The sequence below is a fragment of the Bombina bombina genome, chromosome 2 (assembly GCF_027579735.1).
Source record: "Bombina bombina isolate aBomBom1 chromosome 2, aBomBom1.pri, whole genome shotgun sequence".
Classification (NCBI taxonomy): domain Eukaryota; kingdom Metazoa; phylum Chordata; class Amphibia; order Anura; family Bombinatoridae; genus Bombina; species Bombina bombina.
The window spans coordinates 2336515-2356772 of NC_069500.1; the positions used below are offsets into that span (position 1 = coordinate 2336515).

Genomic DNA, 20258 nt, shown 5'->3' on the forward strand with positions numbered 1-20258 from the left:
ATTAATTAGCAGGTTACACAACTACATTACTGCACAATGTGAGATTAAACCAGATAACATTAATTAGTAGGTTACACAACTACATTACTGCACAATGTGAGATTAAACCAGATAACATATTAATTAGTAGGTCACACAACTACATTACTGCACAATGTGAGATTAAACCAGTTAACATTAATTAGTAGGTCGCACAACTACATTACTGCACAATGTGAGATTAAACCAGTTAATGTATTAATTAGTAGGTCGCACAAGTACATTACTGCACAATGTGAGATTAAACCAGTTAATGTATTAATTAGTAGGTCGCACAAGTACATTACTGCACAATGTGAGATTAAACCAGTTAATTTATTAATTAGGTCACACAACTACATTACTGCACAATGTGAGATTAAACCAGATAACATATTAATTAGTAGGTCACACAACTACATTACTGCACAATGTGAGATTAAACCAGATAACATTAATTAGTAGGTAACAACTACATTACTACACAATGTGAGATTAAACCAGTTAATTTATTAATTAGTAGGTAACACAACTACATTACTGCACAATGTGAGATTAAACCAGATAACATATTAATTAGTAGGTCACACAACTACATTACTGCACAATGTGAGATTAAACCAGTTAACATTAATTAGTAGGTCACACAACTACATTACTGCACAATGTGAGATTAAACCAATTAATGTATTAATTAGTAGGTCACACAACTACATTACTGCACGATGTGAGATTAAACCAGTTAACATTAATTAGTAGATCACACAACTACATTACTGCACAATGTGAGATTAAACCAGATAACATTAATTAGTAGGTCACACAACTACATTACTGCACAATGTGAGATTAAACCAATTAATGTATTAATTAGTAGATCACACAACTACATTACTGCACAATGTGAGATTAAACCAGTTAATGTATTAATTAGTAGGTCGCACAACTACATTACTGCACAATGTGAGATTAAACCAGTTAATGTATTAATTAGTAGGTCGCACAACTACATTACTGCACAATGTGAGAATAAACCAGTTAATGTATTAATTAGTAGGTCGCACAACTACATTACTGCACAATGTGAGATTAAACCAGTTAATGTATTAATTAGTAGATCACACAACTACATTACTAAATAAATGTATTTCTTTCTTGACACAAATCCACGGATCATCTCCAATTACTACTGGGAATATCACTCCTGGCCAGCAGGAGGCGGCAAAGAGCACCACAGCAAAGCTGTTAAATATCACCTCCCTTCCCTCCAACCCCAGTCATTCGACCGAAGGAAAAAGAGAGAAAGGAAGTAACCCAAGGTGCAGAGGTGCCTGAGGTTTATATAACAAAGAAAAACTGTCTGTAAAAATATAGGGCGGGCCGTGGACTCACCATGTCAAGAAATAAATACATTTATCAGGTAAGCATAAATTTGGTTTTCTTTCTAATGACACAGTGAGTCCACAGATCATCTCTAATTACTATTGTGAATCAATAACCAAGCTAGAGGACACATATGATAAAGGGAGGGACAAGACAGGGAACCTAAACAGAAGGCACCACTGTTTGATGAACCTTTCTCCCAAAAGAAGCCTCAGCTGAGGCAAAAGTATCAAATTTATAGAATTTTGAAAAAAAGTGTGCATAGATGACCAAGTAGCAGCCTTGCAAATCTGTTCCACAGAAGCTTCATTTTTGAACGCCCAGGAAGAAGAAACAGCCCTAGTGGAATGAGCCGTGACTCTCTCAGGAGGCTGCTGTCCAGCAGTTTCAAAGGCCAAGCAAATTATACTCTTCAGCCACAAAGAAAGAGAAGTAGCCGTAGCTTTCTGACCCTTGCGTTTTCCAGAGAAAACAACAAATAAAGCAGAAGACTGGCGAAAATCCTTAGTCTCCTGCAAATAGTATTTCAACGCACGCACCACATCTAGGTTGTGTAGCAGACGCTCTTTCTGAGAAGAAGGGTTAGGACACAAAGAAGGAACAATGAATTCTTGATTAATGTTCCTATCCGAAACCACTTTAGGGAGGAACCCTTACTTAGTACGCATAACTACCTTATCCGAATGGAAAATAAGGTAAGGGGCTCATACTGCAACGCTGAGAGCTCAGTGACTCTTCGAGCAGAAGAAATTGCAACAAGAAACAAAACTTTCCAAGATAACATCTTAACATCTAAAGAATGCATAGGCTCAAACGGAGCCTGTTGAATAACTTTCTGAACAAGGTTAAGACTCCAGTGAGGAGTAACAGGTTTGAACACAGGCCTGATTCTGACCAAGGCCTGACAGAAGGATTGTACATCTGGCACGTTTGCCAGACGTTTATGCAACAATATAGATAAGGCAGAAATGTGCCCCTTCAAGGTACTAGCAGATAATCCCTTCTCCAGACCCTCCTGTAGAAAAGACAAAATTCTAGGAATCCAAACTCTACTCCAAGAGTAGCCTTTGGATTCACACCAATACAGATATTTACGCCATATCTTATAGTAAATCTTTCTGGCTAACGAGCCTGAATCATGGTCTCAATGACCAACTCAGAAAAACCACGCTTAGATAGAATTAAGCGTTCAATCTCCAAGCTGTCAGCTTCAGAGAAACAAGATTTGGATGAAGGAAGGGCCCTTGAAGTAGAAGGTCTTTCCTCAGTAGAAGTCTCCAAGGTGGAAGAGATGACATCTCCACTAGGTCTGCATACGAGATCCTGCGAGGCCACGCCGGTGCAATGAGGATCACCGACGCCCTCTCCTGTTTGGTTCGAGAAATGACCCATGGAAGGAGAGCTAACGGAGGAAAACATAATTTATGTAAGAACTTACCTGATAAATTCATTTCTTTCATATTAGCAAGAGTCCATGAGCTAGTGACGTATGGGATATACATTCCTACCAGGAGGGGCAAAGTTTTCCAAACCTCAAAATGCCTACAAATACACCCCTCACCACACCCACAAATCAGTTTAACGAATAGCCAAGAAGTGGGGTGATAAGAAAAAAGTGCGAAAGCATAAAAAAAAATAAGGAATTGGAATAATTGTGCTTTATACAAAAAAATCATAACCACCACAAAAAGGGTGGGCCTCATGGACTCTTGCTAATATGAAAGAAATGAATTTATCAGGTAAGTTCTTACATAAATTATGTTTTCTTTCATGTAATTAGCAAGAGTCCATGAGCTAGTGACGTATGGGATAATGACTACCCAAGATGTGGATCTTCCACGCAAGAGTCACTAGAGAGGGAGGGATAAAATAAAGACAGCCAATTCCGCTGAAAATAATCCACACCCAAAACAAAGTTTAAATCTTATAATGAAAAAAACTGAAATTATAAGCAGAAGAATCAAACTGAAACAGCTGCCTGAAGTACTTTTCTACCAAAAACTGCTTCAGAAGAAGAAAACACATCAAAATGGTAGAATTTAGTAAAAGTATGCAAAGAAGACCAAGTTGCTGCTTTGCAAATCTGATCAACCGAAGCTTCATTCCTAAATGCCCAGGAAGTAGAAACTGACCTAGTAGAATGAGCTGTAATCCTTTGAGGCGGAGTTTTACCCGACTCAACATAAGCATGATGAATTAAAGACTTTAACCAAGACGCCAAAGAAATGGCAGAGGCCTTCTGACCTTTCCTAGAACCGGAAAAGATAACAAATAGACTAGAAGTCTTTCGGACATTTTTAGTAGCTTCAACATAATATTTCAAAGCTCTAACTACATCCAAAGAATGCAACGATCTTTCCTTAGAATTCTTAGGATTAGGATACAATGAAGGAACCACAATTTCTCTACTAATGTTGTTAGAATTCACAACCTTAGGTAAAAATTTAAAAGAAGTTCGCAACACCGCCTTATCCTGATGAAAAATCAGAAAAGGAGACTCACAAGAAAGAGCAGATAATTCAGAAACTCTTCTAGCAGAAGAGATGGCCAAAAGAAACAAAACTTTCCAAGAAAGTAATTTAATGTCCAGCGAATGCATAGGTTCAAACGGAGGAGCTTGAAGAGCCCCCAGAACCAAATTCAAACTCCAAGGAGGAGAAATTGACTTAATAACAGGTTTTATACGAACCAAAGCCTGTACAAAACAATGAATATCAGGAAGACTAGCAATCTTTCTGTGGAAAAGAACAGAAAGAGCAGAGATTTGTCCTTTCAAGGAACTTGTAGACAAACCTTTATCCAAACCATCCTGAAGAAACTGTAAAGTTCTAGGAATTCTAAAAGAATGCCAAGAAAAATGATGAGAAAAACACCAAGAAATGTAAATCTTCCAGACTCGATAATATATCTTCCTAGATACAGATTTACGAGCCTGTAACATAGTTTTAATTACTGAGTCAGAGAAACCTCTATGACTGAGAATCAAGCGTTCAATCTCCATACCTTCAAATTTAAGGATTTGAGATCCTGATGGAAAAAAGGACCTTGCGATAGAAGGTCTGGTCTTAATGGAAGAGTCCACGGTTGGCAAGTGGCCATCCGGACAAGATCCGCATACCAAAACCTGTGAGGCCATGCTGGAGCCACCAGCAGAACCAACGAGCACTCCTTTAGAATCTTGGAAATCACTCTTGGAAGGAGAACTAGAGGTGGAAAGATATAGGCAGGATGATACTTCCAAGGAAGTGACAATGCATCCACTGCCTCTGCCTGAGGATCCCTGGATCTGGACAGATACCTGGGAAGTTTCTTGTTAAGATGAGAAGCCATCAGATCTATTTCTGGAAGTCCCCACATTTGAACAATCTGAAGAAATACCTCTGGGTGAAGAGACCATTCGCCGGATGTAACGTTTGGCGACTGAGATAATCCGCTTCCCAATTGTCTATACCTGGGATATGAACCGCAGAAATTAGACAGGAGCTGGATTCCGCCCATACCAGTATTCGAGATACTTCTTTCATAGCCAGAGGACTGTGAGTCCCTCCTTGATGATTGACATATGCCACGGTTGTGACATTGTCCGTCTGAAAACAAATGAACGACTCTCTCTTTAGAAGAGGCCATGACTGAAGAGCTCTGAAAATTGCACGGAGTTCCAAAATGTTGATTGGTAATCTCGCCTCCTGAGATTCCCAAACCCCTTGTGCTGTCAGAGACCCCCAAACAGCTCCCCAACCTGTGAGACTTGCATCTGTTGAAATCACAGTCCAGGTCGGAAGAACAAAAGAAGCCCCCTGAACTAAACGATGGTGGTCTGTCCACCACGTCAGAGAGTGTCGTACAATCGGTTTTAAAGATATTAATTGAGATATCTTTGTATAATCCCTGCACCACTGGTTCAGCATACAGAGCTGAAGAGGTCGCATGTGAAAACGAGCAAAGGGGATCGCGTCCGATGCAGCAGTCATAAGACCTAGAATTTCCATGCATAAGGCTACCGAAGGGAATGATTGAGACTGAAGGTTTCGACAAGCTGAAACCAATTTTAGACGTCTCTTGTCCGTCAGAGACAGAGTCATGGACACTGAATCTATCTGGAAACCTAAAAAGGTTACCCTTGTCTGAGGAATCAATGAACTTTTTGGTAAATTGATCCTCCAACCATGTTCTTGAAGAAACAATACAAGTCGAATCGTATGAGATTCTGCTAAATGTGAAGACTGAGCAAGTACCAAGATATCGTCCAAATAAGGAAATACCAAAATACCCTGTTCTCTGATTACAGATAGAAGGGCACCGAGAACCTTTGTAAAAATCCTTGGAGCTGTTGCTAGGGCAAACGGCAGAGCCACAAACTGGTAATGCTTGTCTAGGAAAGAGAATCTCAGAAACTGATAGTGATCTGGATGAATCGGAATATGCAGATATGCATCCTGTAAATCTATTGTGGACATATAATGCCCTTGCTGAACAAAAGGCAGAATAGTCCTTATAGTTACCATTTTGAATGTTGGTATCCTTACATAATGATTCAATATTTTTAAATCCAGAACTGGTCTGAAGGAATTCTCCTTCTTTGGTACAATGAAGAGATTTGAGTAAAACCCCAGCCCCTGATCCAGAACTGGAACTGGCACAATTACTCCAGCTAACTCTAGATCTGAAACACATTTCAGAAATGCTTGAGCCTTCACTGGATTTACTGGGACGTGGGAAAGAAAAAATCTTCTTGCAGGAGGCCTTATCTTGAAGCCTATTCTGTACCCTAGTGAAACAATGTTCTGAATCCAAAGATTGTGAATCGAATTGATCCAAATTTCTTTGAAAAATCGTAATCTGCCCCCTACCAGCTGGGCTGGAATGAGGGCCGCACCTTCATGTTGACTTGGGAGCTGGCTTTGGCTTTCTAAAAGGCTTGGATTTATTCCAGACTGGAGATGGTTTCCAGACTGATACCGCTCCTGTAGGGGAAGGATCAGGCTTTTGTTCCTTATTGTGACGAAAGGAACGAAAACGATTAGTAGACCTAAATTTACCTTTAGATTTTTTATCCTGTGGTAAAAAAGTTCCTTTCCCCCCAGTAACAGTTGAAATGATGGAATCCAACTGTGAACCAAATAATTTATTACCCTGGAAAGAAAGGGAAAGCAAATTTGACCGGAAGACATATCAGCATTCCAAGTTTTAAGCCATAAAGCTCTTCTAGCTAAAATAGCTAGAGACATATACCTGACATCAACCCTAATGATATCAAAGATGGCATCACAAATAAAATTATTAGCATGTTGAAGAAGATTAACAATGCTATGAGAATTATGATCTGTTACTTGCTGCGCTAAAGCTTCCAACCAAAAAGTTGAAGCTGCAGCAACATCCGCTAAAGATATAGCAGGTCTAAGAAGATTACATGAACATAAGTAAGCTTTTCTTAGAAAGGATTCAATTTTCCTATCTAAAGGATCCTTAAAGGAAGTACTATCTGCCGTAGGAATAGTAGTACGTTTAGCAAGAGTAGAGATAGCCCCATCAACTTTAGGGATTTTGTCCCAAAACTCCAATATGTCAGATGGCACAGGATATAATTGCTTAAAACGTTTAGAAGGAGTAAAAGAATTACCCAAATTATTCCATTCCCTGGAAATTACTTCAGAAATAGCATCAGGGACAGGAAAAACTTCTGGAATAACTACAGGAGATTTAAAAACCTTATTTAAACGTTTAGATTTAGTATCAAGAGGACCAGAATCCTCTATTTCTAATGCAATTAAGACTTCTTTAAGTAAAGAACGAATAAATTCCATTTTGAATAAATATGAAGATTTATCAGCATCAACCTCTGAAACAGAATCCTCTGAACCAGAGGAATCATTATCAGAATCAGAATGATGATGTTCATTAAAAAATTCATCTGAAAAATGAGAAGTTTTAAAAGACCTTTTACGTTTACTAGAAGGAGGAATAACAGACATAGCCTTCTTAATGGATTTAGAAACAAAATCTCTTATGTTAACAGGAACACTGAGTATTAGATGTTGATGGAACAGCAACAGGTAATGTAACATTACTAAAGGAAATATTATCTGCATTAACAAGTTTGTCATGACATTCATTACAAACAACAGCTGGAGGAACAGATACCACAAGTTTACAGCAAATACACTTAACTTTGGTAGATCCAGCATCAGGCAGCGATTTTCCAGAAGTATCTTCTGATTCAGGATCAATCTGAGACATCTTGCAATATGTAAAAGAAAAAACAACATATAAAGCAAAATTGATCAAATTACTTAAATGACAGTTTCAGGAATGGGAAAAAATGCCAGTGAACAAGCTTCTAGCAACCAGAAGCAAATAAACAATGAGACTTAAATAATGTGGAGACAATAATGACGCCCATATTTTTTGGCGCCAAAAAAGACGCCCACATTATTTGGCGCCTAAATGCTTTTAGCGACAAAAATGACGCCACATCCGGAACGCCAACATTTTTGGCGCAAAAACGTCAAAAATGACGCAACTTCCGGCGACAAGTATGACGCCGGAAATAACAAAGAAAAATTTTTTGCGCCAAAAAAGTCAGCGCCAAGAATGACGCAATAAAATGAAGCATTTTCAGCCCCCGCGAGCCTAACAGCCCACAGGGAAAAAAGTCAAATTTTAAGGTAAGAAAATTGATTATTCAAATGCATTATCCCAAATAATGAAACTGACTGTCTGAAATAAGGAATATTGAACATCCTGAATCAAGGCAAATAAATGTTTAAACACAAATATTTAGAACTTTATATAAAAGTGCCCAACCATAGCTTAGAGTGTCACAAAAATAAGACTTACTTACCCCAGGACACTCATCTACATGTAGTAGAAAGCCAAACCAGTACCGAAACGAGAATCAGTAGAGGTAATGGTATATATAAGAGTATATCGTCGATCTGAAAAGGGAGGTAAGAGATGAATCTCTACGACCGATAACAGAGAACCTATGAAATAGACCCCGTAGAAGGAGATCATTGAATTCAAATAGGCAATACTCTCTTCACATCCCTCTGACATTCACTGCACGCTGAGAGGAAAACCGGGCTCCAACCTGCTGCGGAGTGCATATCAACGTAGAATCTAGCACAAACTTACTTCACCACCTCCACAGGAGGCAAAGTTTGTAAAACTGATTTGTGGGTGTGGTGAGGGGTGTATTTGTAGGCATTTTGAGGTTTGGGAAACTTTGCCCCTCCTGGTAGGAATGTATATCCCATAAGTCACTAGCTCATGGACTCTTGCTAATTACATGAAAGAAATAGGTATGCTAGACTGAAGTTCCAAGGAACCGCCAGAGCATCTATCAGTACAGCCTGAGGATCCCTTGACCTCGACCCGTACCTCTGCATTCTGTCGAGATGCCATAAGATCAAGCTCTGGCTGTCCCCATTTGAGAATCAAGTTGGAAAACACTTCGGGATGGAGTTCCCACTCCCCGGGTGAAAGGTCTGTCTGCTCAGAAAATATGCTTCCCAATTGTCCACTCCTGGAAAGTGGGTCGCAGATAGACAGCAGTTGTGGGTCTCCGCCCACTAAATCATTTTGGCTACCTCTGTCATAGCCAAGGAGTTCCTCCCTGATGGTTGAGGTAAGCCACTGAAGTTATGTTGTCCGACTAGAACCTGACAAACCGGGCTGAAGCTAACTGAGGCCAGGCGAGCATTGAAGACTTTCCACAGCTCTAGGATGTTTATGGGGAGAACAGACTCCTCCAGAGTCCATGTCCCCTGAGCCTTTAGTAAGCCCCAGTCTGCTCCCCATCCCAGCAGGCTGGCGTCCGTTATCACAATCACCCAGGTGGGTCTGCAGAAGCAGGTTCCCTGGGAGAGATGTTCCTGAGACAACCACAAAAGGAGAATCTCTTGTCGCCAGATCCAAATGTAATCGCAGGGACAGATCCGCATAATCCCCGTTCCATTGCCTGAGCATGCATAACTGCAGAGGTCTGAGATGGAACCGGGCAAACGGAATGATGTTCATGGCAGCTACCATCAGACCGATCATCTCCATACATTGAGCCACTGACGGCCACGGAGAGGACTGAAGGGCCAGACAAGAGTTAAAGATCTTTGATTTTCTTATCTCTGTCAGAAATATCTTCATTGATAAGGAATCTATTATGGTTCCCAAGAACACTACCCTTGTAGCTGGGATCAAACTATTTCCAAGTTTACCTTCAATCCGTAAGAATGCAGAAAAGACAACATCTCTGTGTGGGAGTTCGCTTGTTGAAAGGATGGCGTCTGAACCAGAATGTCGTCCAGATAAGGCGGCACTGCAATACCCTGCAACAGGAGCACCGCCAACAGAGATCCCAGGACCTTTGGAAAAAATCCTGGGAGCTGTGGCAAGGCCGAATGGAAGAGCCACAAACTGGAAGTGTTTGTCTAGAAAAGCAAACCTCAGAAACTTGTGATGATCCCTGTGGATGGGAACATGCAGGTACGCATCCTTTAAATCCACTGTTGTCATGAAATGACCCTTTTTGAACCAAGGGAAGAATGGAACGAATAGTTTCCATCTTGAATGACGGTACTCTGAGGAACTTGTTTAGACTTTTGAGATCTAAAATAGGTCTAAAAGTTCCCTCTTTTTTGGGAATCATGAACAGATTGGAGTAAAATCCCAGACCTTGTTCCTGAATTGGAACAGGAACTATCACTTCCAGGTCGGAAAGGTCTCGGACACAGTGTAAGAATGCCTCTTTTTTTATCTGGTTTACAGATAGATAATCTTGAGAGCAGAAACCTGCCCCTGGGAGGAAAGGTCTTGAACTCTAGTTTGTATCCCTGGGACACGATTTTCACCGCCCAGGGATCCGGAACATCCCGAACCCATGCCTGAGTGAAGAAAGTCTGCCCCCCACAAGATCTGCTCCCGGATTGGGGGCAGACCCTTCATGCTGACTTTGAGTCCCTAACGGGCTTCTTGGATTGCTTCCCCTTGTTCCAAGACTGGTTGGGCCTCCAGGAAGGCTTGGACTGCTCCTGCTTGGCAGAGGAAGTCTTACCCTTGAAGTTTCGAAAGGAACAAACTTTACTCTGACGTCCCTTTTGCTTATTCCTCTTATCCTGAGGGAGGAAATGACCCTTACCTCCTGTAATGTCTGAAATAATTTTAGCAAAGCCTGGCCCAAACAAGGTCTTACCCTTGTAGGGAATCGCCAAAAGCTTAAACTTAGATGACACATCCGCAGACCATTATTTCAACCATAAGGCTTTGTGGGCCAGTACTGCAAAACCAGAAATCTTTGCTCCTAACTTAATAACTTGTAGGGAAGCATCCGTAATAAAGGAATTGGCCAACTTAAGAGCCTTGATCCTATCCTGTATCTCCTCAAGGGGAGTATCTGTCTGAATAGAATCAGACAACGCATCAAACCAGTATGCCGCCGCCCTGGTGATGGTAGCAATACACACCGCAGGTTGCCATTGTAAACCCTGGTGTACATACATCTTTTTAAGTAACCCTTCCAACTTTGTATCCATAGGGTCCTTAAAGGAACAGCTATCCCCTATGGGAATAGTGGTTCTCTTAGCCAAAGTGGAAATTGCCCCTTCCACCTTGGGGACCGTCTGCCAGGACTCCTTGATAGAGTCAGCTATAGAAAACATCTTCTTAAAAATTGGGGATGGAGAAAAAGGGATATCAGGTCTCTCCCATTCTTGAGCAATAATCTCTGTAGCCCGGTCTGGTACCGGAAAAACCTCCACCGTGGAAGGAACGTCTATTTGTTTAACTTACTAGACTTCTCAGGGTTGATTACGACAGTCATTTCGGAGTCGTCCAAGGTAGCCAAAACCTCTTTAAGTAACACCAAGAGGTGCTCTATCTTAAACCTGAAGGATACAACTGTCGTTTAAATGTTAAAAGTAACTTTATTTTCTAATAGCAGAGCAGCGGCTCTAGAGAAACCCAGACAGCCTCCTGCTGAGGTGCTTACCTGTCCTGCTAGCCACCGGAGTCAATAGAAATTAAAGATCTGGACTCAAACCAGAACTGCTCCCACCGGCTATCAGGCGATCGTTCTCCCGGACTTCTGAGAATTCAGAGCCGCAACAAAATATGACACTCTTCCGGCCCTCAGGAAGTGAAGAAAAAGCGTGCAAAAAATCTTAGCTGCTTCCTAAAAGCTCCGCCCATCGTGGGCGTACCCAGCTGAGACTTCCCGGTCAGCATTATGAGCAAGTAAAGCTGCCGAGAGAAACCACAAGTCAAACACACTACAAAGTTGTTCTATCCCTGACCGGAACACACTGGAGTAAAAGACTAACTGAGCCATATACAATAAAGAGTCCCCAGTGCCTGCACAAATTGCCTCACATTATCCTATTAACCTATAATAGGATTAATGTATTTAACGTCCCAACAGTTTTAACTGTTAAAGTGCCAAAAATGTTCTTCCCCTTTTAGAAAATTAAACTCAGCACTTACCTTAATGTAAATCTGCCTGGCAGCAGGGCAGCTCACTAGGTTTGAGAGGCATTCTCCCTCAAATGGGCCTGTGGAAAAAAAAGAGACTGAGTAATCCTACTCAGGCTTTCCAGTTAGGGCAGCAAAACTATTTTGGAGGCACAGTGAACATTATACCCCACAAGTTCCCAATTGCTTAAAAGCCACCACTGCTCTACTGAAGAGACTGACATGGGCTACGGCTAAACCCCAGGAAGGAGCAGAACAAACTTGCTCTGCTGTAAAATAAAAAAATCTTGATTGAAGAATCTTCTTTCAGACACCTAAACTTTACCACCTCCTTGCTTTTTTTTTTGTCTTTTTTTTTATTTATAATTTTTTTATTGAGAACAACAAAGTATACATTTAATTATGTGCAAAAACACAAGAGGGCGCTAAAGTGGCCTAATATGTCAAAAGCCTACTAAAATACAAAAGGACACATAATATATCCCCAATGTGAAGAAAGATATAAAAATGGATAGTAACACCTCATTAAATAAAATATAAAACACAGTAAAAAAGTCCACAATATAATATATTTGGAAAACTGTCCGTATTGTAGAGGTATAGTCTGATATTTCAAGGCCGACAACAATGGTGACCAGGTGTTCAGGCTGCACTTCCCTTTCTTCCAAATCCAACAAGTGAATCTGTAGGGATTTGAAACAAACAGACGACCAATGTGTGTATCCACAGCAATAATATCCCAACGTGCAGCAGTATTCTATACACAGGGTACTCACAATCTTGCCGAGCACACCAATGTGTTTGTGGAAACAGACTGGTTGTCAGAGCAAACCAGCTTGCTCTCTCCGGTATGTACTCTCCTCACAGCGGTCAAATAGTGACAGGCTCACCTTCTCTTCCCCAGCGGTATGGTAATGAGAAACTCACTTCTTAGGAATTGCAAGCAATGATGTAAAAACAAGTCCTTTAATCGTTAGCAAAACAATCCTTATAACAAAAGCGAGTGAACAAAGTTTAAAATGTGGTATTTTTTACGCGTTTCTCGGCTCACTTGGCCGTTTCATCAGGCATAATAAAACATACTTTCAAACCGGCTTATATTGCCGCTCATTACCAAACCTCTAATAATCCCCCTCCCCCTTTCTGCTTGGGGGTGTGTGAATTTGAGCCAATCTCTGCCTAATCTCCTCAGGCATAAACGTAACTGACCCAGCTGTTTTGTCCTATTACCAATGGGGGTACTCGATCTCACATGTTGATCAATTACCCTAATTTTAACCCATACATCAATGTACATTGTGATAATGAAAACCTATGAAACCCATGATTGCGGTCAAACAAAATCCCTATTAACATAGTAAATCATTATACTATGCGGATATTCACAATGGCTAGGAACATTACCAGGACTCGTACAGAAACATGACCAGCTCAACTTGTGTACAGCGATAATGGTACCAGTTATCCTCCAATGTGCGACCAAAATAGTGGTCTCAACTAAAAAATCCCATATTATTTAAAAAGGCTAAAACCAAAGTGATAAAAGTACTAATGCTAAAAAATGCCATGGGTTCTCTAGCTGCCTTAAAGAGGTATACAATGCCAAAAATACATTCATATAATATACGGTACAATCTACATATCACATCAACATTGCAACCTTAATATGTACCCCGCAGGTCAAAGTCCTCATATTTTTCTCCCCTTTATAGATTGGTACAGAGCTATCTTGGACCCTTGGTATATGGAAATTATGTGACTAGAGGTAACATTAAACATGTGTAGAAAAATACAAAAGGAGAAATTGCATCTACATAAGAGTATAGTTAAATCATTTAGTAATAAAGCTGCAGTTGCTTATTTATATCAGCAGGAGAAATTAAAATAAAGTGTATTATTAGTGAGAATGGTTGGACTATAATGATATATAGGCATGACTGGGATTATATCTGACAGGACCTCGAAGGGAAAACAGAATTTATGCTTACCTGATAAATTTATTTCTTTTGCGATGTACCGAGTCCACGGATTCATCCTAACTTGTGGGATATTGTCCTTCCTGACAGGAAGTAGCAAAGAGAGCACCACAGCAGAGCTGTCTATATAGCTCCCCCCTTACTCCACCCCCCAGTCATTCGACCGAAGGCCAAGAAAGAAAAGGAGAAACTATAAGGTGCAGAGGTGACTGAAGTTTACATAAAAAATACTATGTGTCTTGAATAGACAGGGCGGGCCGTGGACTCGGTACATCGCAAAAGAAAGAAATTTATCAGGTAAGCATAAATTCTGTTTTCTTTTGCAAGATATACTGAGTCCACAGATTCATCCTAACTTGTGGGATACCAATACCAAAGCTTTAGGACACGGATGAAGGGAGGGACAAGGGAGGGACAAGACAGGAACCTAAACGGAAGGCACCACTGCTTGCAAAACCTTTCTCCCAAAAACAGCCTCCGAAGAAGCAAAAGTATAAAATTTGTAAAATTTGGAAAAGGTATGAAGCGAAGACCAAGTCGCAGCCTTACAAATCTGTTCAACAGAAGCATCATTTTTAAAAGCCCATGTGGAAGCCACCGCTCTAGTGGAGTGAGCTGTAATTCTTTCAGGAGGCTGCTGTCCAGCAGTCTCATAAGCCAAACGGATGATGCTTTTCAGCCAAAAGGAAAGAGGTAGCCGTAGCCTTTTGACCTCTACGCTTTCCAGAATAGGCAACAAACAAAGAAGATGATTGGCGAAAATCTTTGGTTGCCTGCAAATAAAACTTTTAGGCACGAATCACGTCCAAGTTGTACAATAGACGATCCTTCTTAGAAGGATTAGGACACAGAGAAGGAACAACAATTTCCTGATTGATATTCCTGTTAGAAACAACCTTAGGGAGGAACCCAGGTTTGGTATGCAAAACCACCTTATCAGCATGGAAAACAAGATAAGGCGAGTCACATTGTAATGCAGATAGTTCAGAAACTCTTCGAGCTGAAGAGATAGCAACTAGAAACAGAACTTTCTAAGATAGAAGCTTAATATCTATGGAATGCATGGGTTCAAACGGAACCCCCTGAAGAACTTTAAGAACTAAATTGAGACTCCATGGCGGAGCAACAGGTTTAAACACAGGCTTAATTCTAACTAAAGCCTGACAAAAATCCCGAACGTCTGGGACATCTGCCAGACGCTTGTGCAACAGAATAGACAAAGCAGATATCTGTCCCTTTAAGGAACTAGCGGACAATCCTTTCTCCAATCCTTCTTGGAGAAAAGACAAAATCCTAGGAATTCTGATCTTATTCCATGAGTAGCCTTTGGATTCACACCAAAAAAGATATTTACGCCATATCTTATGATAGATCTTCCTGGTGACAAGCTTTCGAGCCTGAATCAATGTATCTATGACCGACTCAGAGAAACCCCGCTTTGATAAAATCAAGCGTTCAATCTCCAAGCAGTCAGTTGCAGAGAAATTAGATTTGGATGCTTGAATGGACCTTGAATCAAAAAATCCTGTCTCAGTGGCAGAGTCCATGGTGGCAGAGATGACATGTCCACCAGGTCTGCATACCAAGTCCTGCGTGGCCACGCAGGCGCTATCAAAATCACCGAAGCTCTCTCCTGTTTGATTCTGGCAATCAGACGCGGAAGGAGAGGGAATGGTGGAAACACATAAGCCAGGTTGAACGACCAGGGTACTGCTAGAGCATCTATCAGTACTGCCTGAGGATCCCTTGACCTGGATCCGTAACGAGGAAGTTTGGCGTTCTGACTAGCTGAAACAGTTGAGCAAACACCTCCGGATGGAGCTCCCACTCCCCCGGATGAAAAGTCTGACAACTTAGAAAATCTGCCTCCCAGTTCTCCACCCCTGGGATATAGATCGCTGATAGATGGCAAGAGTGAGTCTCTGCCCATCGGATTATCCTGAAAACTTCTATCATCGCTAAGGAACTCCTTGTTCCCCCCTGAAGATTGATATAAGATACAGTCGTGATGTTGTCCGACTGAAACCTGATGAATCCGGCCAAAGCCAGCTGAGGCCACGCCTGAAGAGCATTGAATATCGCTCTTAATTCCAGAATATTTATCGGTAGGAGGGCCTCCTCCTGAGTCCACAAACCCTGTGCTTTCAGGGAATTCCAGACTGCACCCCAGCCCAATAGGCTGACGTCCGTCGTCACAATAACCCACGCTGGCCAGCGGAAACACATTCCCCTGGACAGGTGATCCTGTGACAACCACCAAAGAAGAGAGTCTCTGGTCTCTTGATCCAGATTTATCTGAGGAGATAAATCTGCATAATCCCCATTCTACTGTTTGCTCGCTTGCATCTCAGACCACTGCAACTATGCATGCTCAAACAGAACTATGTCCATTGCAGCTACCATAAGTCCAATTACCTCCATACACTGAGCCACTGACGGCCGAGGAATGGAATGAAGAGCTCGGCAGGTGGTTTAAATCTTTGATTTCCTGACCTCCGTCAAATATTTTCATGTCCACCGAATCTATCAGAGTTCCCAGGAATGGAAATCTTGTGAGAGGAATAAGAGAACTCTTTTTCACGTTCACCTTCCACCCATGAGATCTTAGAAAGGCCAACACTAAGTCCGTGTGAGACTTGGCAAGTTGGAAAGTCGAGGCTTGAATTAAGATGTCGTCTAGATAAGGCGCCGCTGCTATGCCCCTCGGCCTTATGACCGCCAGAAGGGACTCTAGCACCTTTGTGAAGATTCTTGGCGCCGTGGCCAACCCGAAGGGAAGAGCCACAAACTGGTAATGCCTGTCCAGAAAGGCAAACCTGAGGAATTGGTGATGATCTTTGTGGATAGGAATGTGTAGATATGCATCCTTTAGATCCACGGTAGTCATATATTGACCCTCCTGGATGATTGGTAAAATAGTCCGAATGGTCTCCATCTTGAAGGATGGAACTCTTAGGAATTGGTTTAGGATCTTGAGATCTAGAATTGGTCTGAAGGTTCCCACCTTTTTTGGGAACCACAAACAGATTGGAGTAGAAATCTTGCCCCTGTTCTGTTTTCGGAACTGGGCAGATCACTCCCATGGTAAAAAGGTCTTCTACACAGGATAAGAACGCCTCTCTTTTTGTCTGGTTTACAGACAATTGAGAAAGATGGAACCTCCCCCTTGGAGGAGAATCTTTGAAATCTAGGAGATACCCCTGGGTTACAATTTCTACGGCCCAGGAGTCCTGAACGTCTCTTGCCCAGGCCTGAGCAAAGAGAGAAAGTCTGCCTCCTACTTGATCCGGTCCCAGATCGGGGGCTACCCCTTCATTCTGTCTTAGTGGCAGCAGCAGGCTTTTTGGCCTGTTTACCCTTGTTCCAAGCCTGGTTAGGTCTTCAGGTTGGCTTGGATTGAGCAAAGTTCCCCTCTTGCTTTGCAGCAGGGGAAGAGGAAGTGGGACCACCCTTGAAGTTTCGAAAGGAACGAAAATTATTTTGTTTGGTCCTTGTCTTATTTGACTTATCTTGAGGGAGGGCATGACCCTTCCCTCCAGTGATGTCTGAAATGATCTCTTTCAGTGCAGGCCCGAATAGGGTCTTACCTTTGAAAGGGATGGTCGAAAGCTTAGATTTAGATGACACATCAGCTGACCAGGACTTATGCCATAACGTTCTTTGCGCTAAAATGGCAAAACCTGAATTCTTTGCCGCTAACTTAGCAAGATGAAAAGCGGCGTCTGTAATAAAATAATTAGCCAACTTAAGGGCCTTAATTCTGTCCAAAATATCATCTAGTGGGGTCTCCATCTGAAGAGCCTCTTCTAGAGCCTCAAACCAAAAAGCAGCTGCAGTAGTTACCAGCACGCTATAGGTTGAAGAAGAAAACCCTGATGAACAAAAATTTTCTTTAGGAGACCCTCTAACTTTTTATTCCATAGGATCAATGAAAGCACAACTGTCTTCAATAGGTATAGTTGTACGCTTAGCCAGAGTAGAAATAGCTCCCTCCACCTTAGGGACCGTCTGCCATGAGTCCTTTATGGTGTCAGAAATGGGGAACATTTTCTTAAAAACAGGAGGGGGAGCGAACTGAATACCTGGTCTATCCCACTCCTTAGTAACAATGTCCGAAATCCTCTTAGGGACCGGAAAAACATCAGTGTAAACAGGAACCTCGAAATATTTGTCCATTTTACACAATTTCTCTGGAACGACAATAGGGTCACAATCATCCAGAGTAGCTAAAACCTCCCTGAGCAATAAACGGAGGTGTTCTAGCTTAAATTTAAATGCCGTCATATCTGAATCTGTATGAGGGAACATCTTTCCTGAATCAGAAATCTCTTCCTCAGACAGCAAATCCCTCATCCCTACCTCAGAACATTGTGAGGGAATATCGGATACGGCTACTAAAGCGTCAGAAGGCTCAGCATTTGTTCTTAACGCAGAGCTACTGCGCTTCCCTTGCAACCCTGGCAGTTTAGATAAAACCTCTGTGAGGGTAGTATTTATAACTGAAGCCATATCTTGCAAGGTGAAAGAATTAGACGCACTAGAAGTACTTGGCGTCGCTTGTGCAGGCGTAACTGGTTGTGACACTTGGGGAGAACTAGATGGCGAAACCTGATTTACTTCTGTCTGAGAATCATTTAATGCCAAATTCTTATAAGTCAAAATATGCGGTTTGCAATTTATAGACATATCAGTACAATTGGGACACATTCTTAGAGGGGGTTCCACAATGGCTTCTAAACAAATTGAACAATGAGTTTCCTCAGTGTCAGACATGTTTAACAGGCTAGTAAATGAAGCAAGCAAGCTTGGAAAACACTTTATTTAATGAAAAAAAACATAATTTATGCTTACCTGATAAATTCCTTTCTTCTGTTGTGTGATCAGTCCACGGGTCATCATTACTTCTGGGATATAACTCCTCCCCAACAGGAAATGCAAGAGGATTCACCCAGCAGAGCTGCATATAGCTCCTCCCCTCTACGTCACTCCCAGTCATTCGACCAAGAATCAACGAGAAAGGAGAAACCAAGGGTGAAGTGGTGACTGGAGTATAATTTAAAAGATATTTACCTGCCTTAAACAACAGGGCGGGCCGTGGACTGATCACACAACAGAAGAAAGGAATTTATCAGGTAAGCATAAATTATGTTTTCTTCTGTTATGTGTGATCAGTCCACGGGTCATCATTACTTCTGGGATACCAATACCAAAGCAAAAGTACACGGATGACGGGAGGGATAGGCAGGCTCATTATACAGAAGGAACCACTACCTGAAGAACCTTTCTCCCAAAAATAGCCTCCGAAGAAGCAAAAGTGTCAAATTTGTAAAATTTGGAAAAAGTATGAAGCGAAGACCAAGTTGCAGCCTTGCAAATCTGTTCAACAGAGGCCTCATTCTTAAAGGCCCAAGTGGAAGCCACAGCTCTAGTAGAATGAGCTGTAATTCTTTCAGGAGGCTGCTGTCCAGCAGTCTCATAGGCTAAACGAATTATGCTACGAAGCCAGAAGGAGAGAGAGGTAGCCGAAGCCTTATGACCTCTCCTCTGACCAGAGTACACGACAAACAGGGAAGACGTTTGTCGAAAATCCTTAGTTGCCTGCAAGTAGAACTTGAGGGCACGAACTACATCCAGATTGTGTAGAAGACGTTCCTTCTTTGAAGAAGGATTCGGGCACAGGGAAGGCACCACGATCTCTTGATTGATGTTCCTGTTAGTGACTACCTTAGGTAAGAACCCAGGTTTTGTACGCAGAACTACCTTATCTGAATGAAAAATCAAATAAGGAGAATCACAATGTAAAGCTGATAACTCAGAGACTCTCCGAGCCGAAGAAATAGCCATTAAAAATAACACTTTCCAAGATAACAACTTTATATCAATGGAATGAAGGGGTTCAAACGGAACTCCTTGTAGAACGTTAAGAACAAGGTTTAAACTCCATGGCGGAGCAACAGTTTTAAACACAGGCTTGATCCTAGCTAAAGCCTGACAAAAGGCCTGGACGTCTGGATTTTCTGACAGACGCCTGTGTAACAAGATGGACAGAGCTGAGATCTGTCCCTTTAATGAGCTAGCCGATAAACCCTTTTCTAAACCTTCTTGTAGAAAGGACAATATCCTAGGAATCCTAACCTTACTCCAGGAGTAACCTTTGGATTCGCACCAGTATAGGTATTTACGCCATATCTTATGGTAAATCCTTCTGGTAACAGGCTTCCTAGCCTGTATCAGGGTATCAATAACCGACTCAGAAAAACCACATTTTGATAAAATCAAGCGTTCAATTTCCAAGCAGTCAGCTTCAGAGAAGTTAGATTTTGATGTTTGAATGGACCCTGTATCAGAAGGTCCTGTCTTAGAGGTAGAGACCAAGGCGGACAGGATGACATGTCCACTAGATCTGCATACCAAGTCCTG

The 20258-nt window shown here is 41.7% G+C and overlaps 1 protein-coding gene across 1 annotated transcript in view; it reads right to left on the reverse strand.

Annotated features, from left to right (window-relative positions):
- TLN1 (talin 1) overlaps positions 1-20258 on the reverse strand; it is a gene marked incomplete in the record, with an annotated part of 895533 nt that overhangs the window by 595973 nt on the left and 279302 nt on the right.